The sequence below is a fragment of the Megalopta genalis genome, chromosome 15 (assembly GCF_051020955.1).
Source record: "Megalopta genalis isolate 19385.01 chromosome 15, iyMegGena1_principal, whole genome shotgun sequence".
Lineage (NCBI taxonomy): Eukaryota > Metazoa > Arthropoda > Insecta > Hymenoptera > Halictidae > Megalopta > Megalopta genalis.
Window position 1 is genome coordinate 1,308,207 of NC_135027.1, and position 6,006 is coordinate 1,314,212.

Here is a 6,006-nt window from a genome sequence, read left to right on the forward strand (position 1 = left end):
ATTTCACGACCCCCCCCCCCCCCGTCACATTCCATCCCCTCTCCCGATCATCCCCCCAGTCGTTTTAATTCTAACCATCTGCGTGTAACGCTGTTCATCGAAGCAAGCGGCCCTTCGATAATATTTTCTTAGATGCTTACGATTGTTATTTCTGTTCGTAACTTTATTTCTAGCATAGTCTAAACAATGAATTGCGTGTAGAAAAATATTCGAATAACAACCCTTCGGTAGTTACTGCTTAAAAAATTCCGCAACGTTCATCGTAAAACGTGAAACCAAAAATTTACTGTAATGAACAGTCGTCCAAAAAACAGACGTCTATTCAAAAAAATAGGATCGAACAGAAGAATAGTTAACGCGAGAGGAACGAGAACAATTAAAAAGTAAATTGAACCTCCACTCTGTCCGTAAAGGGTGACTTCCGTAATTTAAAAGACTCTCGAGGGAAGACAGTATCGACGTTCCAGCAACTTCGATCGCGACCAATCGAATCTCGTCGTCGGCTTTAAAAAGGAACGGTGTCCGGGACGGCGGGGGAGGGGCTGCGGAGGGACTCCCGACACCCGTCACGACAACGTTGAAAACCGCAGTGGTGCACGGCCGTCTATAAATGGCCGGCAGTTAATTACACGCCACGTCGCGCGTCGTATAAACGAAAATCCATCCGTCAGCCGTCCCGGCAGCTACACGGGGTTGATAATAATTAAACGGTCCAGGAGTGACGTCGGAAGGGGGTGGAGCTATCGCCGTCGCCGGCCAGACAGCGTGGAGTCGGCAAACTGGAAGGCAGAATGGAAACTGAGACGCGAGAAATCGGATTAGCGGGGATTATGCATTCGTTACGATCTCTCGAGGTGTCTGATTACGGGGGAGGACAGCTGAACGGGGTGAGTATGCACGGATTGGGAATATTGAATTCCTGAATAGGTTGCTAACGAGCTGCTCCTAAGTGAAATCGAAATTTCGCTTCGCTTCTTCTACTGATTAACCCTTTGATGCTCAGGAAATTATCGTAATTCGATCCGAAACTGTTCTTGGAAAATTCACACAAGTTCGCGTGGGTGCCGCGAACGTATAATATTCATGGCCAATCAAATTGCTCCGATCTGAAACGTAAATACGTGCGAGCAGCAGGATCATCTATACATTAACGTTTGATTTTATTTGATTATTTAATTATTTTTCTGAGGTTTTTCTGTGGTATCTTGAAGACCGATTCAATTTACCGTACTGTGATCCAAAAAGTTGTTTTTAATAAACTATTCACCTTTTTGTCGATGTTTTATCGTTTCCTGAGGTAGCTAATCTAGCTCGCGAAGTTATTGAAATTACCTAATTATGTAATTGTGTTGAAATAAAAATCATTATGCTGCAGTGAAATTTTATAAGAATTAACAAATAAGATATTTTGTGTTTTCATTTATGTATTCAACCTCACATTACCTTACGTTATGACAAGAAACCAATAATCAAAAGAATGTGCCACTGTCGTTCGTATTTATTTGGACGCTCATTTTCGTGCGAATGCACTGTATGCAGAATAACTGTGAGTTATATTGCCACCTCGTTAAATGCAGCTCTCAATGGAGCAACATTTCATTTAATACTTCACGACGAAATGGTAAGTATTCGAGCACATTTCAGCACATTTGTATCGGCGACATCCGAGCGCAAAGAGTTAAGTTCATAAAATCCCCTGTCTGGTCACGTGTGAACAAACGGCTCCAATTCAGATCCAAAGCATAAACACATGCAAAAATCTAGAGCAACTAACTTTAAAATCTCTACCGAACAAGCCTATCGATGAAGAACGAACGAAACTTTCGGACGAATCCATCAAAATCGCAGAAGTCGTTGGTCCTGAAAGACGAGCATCTTCTCCGCGAAAACCGGCGAGTAGATCCGGAAAGATTCCATCCCCCCTAGGCAATTCACGGCGGGCCGTCTAAGTAAAAGCATCCCGATGAATCTGCCGCGCGATCGGGACAGCCTTGTATTTCACCGAAACGACCGGTCGCTAATTGCCAGTCGGCTTCCGAGGTTTCGCGCGGGCCGCGCGATAAATTTTTTGATCCATCAGCGGTTAAGTGCCGGCCATTACGCCGCGGGGAACGTTCAAGTCCGGGGTTCTCGATCGATCGATCGAAGGATGCACAGGAGAGCCGGTGTGTCGGCTCTCCGCTCTCGATCGGGAGCCGGCTTTCTTTGTCCCGGCCCCTCGGGCTTCCACGAAAGCAATTAATTTCGGGACATTCCCGGGAGTGAACCAGAGTCTGGCCGCCCACGCGCGACCTCTCCGGGGCCATTGTCGTTCCCCCGGCGGAATTGCCGGCCGGGTTTTCGGCGGCGAGAACGCGAGGCGTGGTGCTCGCGGCCGAAATTTTAAGCGCGTGTGTAAGCACGCTCGTAAAGTCCCGTGTGTTCCTCGTAAAACCGCGTGTCGTAAACGCCGTCCCCGCCGCTGAAAACCTCGCGTCGGATTGCTCGGCGACCGGCAACAACGAGTCACAAAGCTTCCGTTGTTCCCCGGACGCACCGGCCACGTTTACTACGCTCCTGGTTCTTTCATGCTGTTCCAACTTCAACTTTCGTGTAACTGCACCGGGCTGGCCGGGTCGCCGACGACCCGCGATAAACTTTATCGCAAGCAGAAGCGATCGGCTTTTCTGCCCGAACCCTGTGGTTTTTATCCCTTTCTGGGAAAACGGGATTCTTATTTGTGCATCTTCAAAAATTGTTTGCTCTTTTTGTTCTTCGTTTGCAAATTGGACTTTTTGGTGCTGTTGTTTCGAATATTTTCGATGTTTAATTTCTAAGTTTGTTCGCTCGATACATTCTAGTTTCACTTCTTTACTTTGTCTTAAATATATTAAATTAAATATAGTAAACAGATGTTCGGTGCTCGTCTTATTGTTAGTCCTGATAATTGTAATAAAAAGTCAACTGCAAAATTAACGCTAGAACTATCGAGCTTTAAACGCGACTAACGTACATGGTTTTATGAAAATAATAATATTGGATTTATGTAAACTCTTCGTACGATTTCTATTATAATATATGCTTCCATAAAGAAACATATCTAAAAATTTCTCATAAAAAAACGTTTTAATAATGTCAGGAATTGAAAAAGAAAAAGACAAAAGCCAGTCAAAATGACTGACCTTAAAGGATCGCTAATTTTTGAACTTGACTCGGCCCTCAAATCAAGGGAGAAAGTCCCAAAAAATGAACGTTCAACACGTCAAATACCAAATATTCAATCCTAAAAAATTTCGCAATATGTAAGTCATTCAATCAATGAAACCGAAACTGGCAATTTAAAATTTACCACTGGAAACATTAGTTTAACTCTGTTACATTCCACAAATCCTGATAACATTCGTTTCGTTCAATATATTGCAATAAAAATAAATTCCAAAACCTAGTTAAAAAATTAGGAGACTTAGTTATATGAGATAGTTAGAACACATTATTAGTTAGTACATAGTTATACGAGACTCGGCGCTCAATGCATTTTTGAACGAGCGATTGCAATGCCAAAGGTTGCACTCGATGACACAGGATAGCGAACGCAGACATAAAACCCAGCTTCAGCAGATGATCTCACGGGAAGGATGAATCTCGCGAAGGCAACTGGCAGGGCGAATCTGATCTTGGACTGTAAAGATTCACAGCAGACGTCCGATATCTCGGCTCGATCGCTTAAGAAGCAGTTTCTCGCGGCATTACTTAAGAATAACCGCGACGGGCTCGAAGCTGACGGTTAAGTAAATCAGCGGCGGCATAGATCAGCCCGCGTAGGTTCGCGCGGCTCGATTAGAGGTTAATGGGCAAATTTAATTTGCCGGGCCATTGCTCGCGAGCCGCGGCCGTTATCGGCGAGCACCGCCGTCTGCTCGGTGAGACGAAACGCTGTTGAAGAGAGTGGGAGGGTGAGGAAAAAAGGAGGACATCGTCGGAGCAGACGCGGAGACGAGAAAAAGAGAGAGACAGAGAGAGAGAGAGAGAGAGAGAAAGAGAGAAGAGCGAGAGCAAGAAAGAGAGCGAGAGAAAGAAAGAGAGAGAGAGAAACAGCGAGAGATAGAGAGAGAGAGAGAGAGAGAGAGAAGAGCGAGAGCAAGAAAGAGAGCGAGAGAAAGAGAGAGAGAGAGAGAAGGAGAGAGAGAAGGTAGGAAGATAAAAGTATCCAGGGCCGTAGAGGGGCAGGGGATTATAAATTGGCTACTTTGTGTCGTGGTTATTGGGGGGCCAAATTGCGAACGACCATCCATCCATTTCCTGGACCTCACGGCCTCGTCTCGTCTCGTCTCGTCTCGTCTCCTCTCGTCTACCGTCGCTGGAGGATCGTTCCCGGTTTTTGTCCCTTGGATTCCTTCGTCTCTCTGTTTTTCTCGCCGCCGTTAACGGCCCGGAAACTTTGTTAGGAACTGTGATTTTTGGCCGGGCAGATACATCGTGGGATCTCGATGGATCATGCTTCGAAATCGGCCCGCAGTTCGACGCCGCTCGCGGAAACTTCACCGAGGATTCTTTTTATATGTATGGACCGAAAGGTTGGTACAGTAATGTCTCCCTAACCGACGCTCGGATTGTGCACAAAAATGGACAATTTATAAATAGGAGACACGATTATGCTACGACACGGTAGACCGAAGTTATTCTCCGATTAGGCTAATATCGGCGCCGATTCGTCGCTGACAGGTCAAGCAGAGAGCCCCCCGCTTGCAGTCGATAAATATGAAAGCGTGAATCAGAGAAGGATAACAAGATTAGGACATCACGGGCGATGGTTAGGGCGATGTTTGCTCCATCGGTGGCTCGGCGAAGCCGAGTTTCGGCGCCTCAGCATTCTCAGGCATCCATCCGTGTCTATGGCAAAGGATGATCGACGGGTCGCGGAAGAATTAAGGGCGGAGGGACAAGGGCGGGGAGAGCGAGCGAGGGAGGATTCGGCCCCGGGGTCCATTGACAAATTTGCCAGCGGGCAAAAAGGCTGCTTGGTATGCATCCCTCGCTCGGTCCATCGGCCATGCAAGACCGACCGAGCTTCGGGGAGCGCGTGTGCGCGTGACGTGTGTCGCGCGTCAGCTTTCCTCCTCGCAACCGTGAAATATTCCCCGCGATCTGGCAACGGGGAGCAGCACGCGTTCCTCTTATCCGTCGTCGAGACGTCGGCAAGTTTTCTTTTTTAACGAGCTCGGCTCGCGCCGCGCCGTTCCGCGCTCGCAGTTCCTCTCTCGAAGGTCGCGGCTGATCGATGGCCCCTCCCAGCCACTCCGGGGGATGTTTCGTCTTTATTATCCGACCACCCCGTGGAAGCGAATTTTCCAATGGGGTGTTTCAGACCGGAGCCAATGCTGCACGAAACTTCTGACAATATCTGCATCCTCCTTTCGTCGACGGCAGAAACGAGCTCTTCTGGTTGACTGATCGAGATGGATTTAGAGCCAAATTGGATTTCACGAAGTTACGTTGAAGATGCTATGGGCTGTTTCAGGTTGAAACAGGTATGGTGAGATGTCATGTTAATACGGTGTAGACTTCGTCGGACCAGATTAAAAATAATCGACTTAAGTTTAGCAAAGGTGCAAGTCAGGCCTGGGAAATGGAATCAGATTTTGGCAGATTTGGTACGAACGATTAGCTAGTATAGAGATAATTAGACTGATCTAGGCATAGATAGGTTAGTGTAGGGCCAACTAGAGATCTGCTGGCCTAAATAGGGTAGTGTCTAGGCTGACTAAGTTCCATCTAGATCTAGACAGGCTATTCTGCAGAGCTAAGTAGACTTGGTCTTAATCTAGATAGGCTACTGTAGAGCTAACCAAACTAAGTCTTAATCTAGATAGATCACTGCAGAGCTAACCAAATTGGACCTACACCTAAATAGGCTACTGTAGAGCTAATCAGACCTGGTCCAGACTTATCCAGACGCAACAAGAACCATCTAGACACGATTGAACCTAGCACAGACTTCAGTCAGACTTGTAGAATCCCTTCTAGACC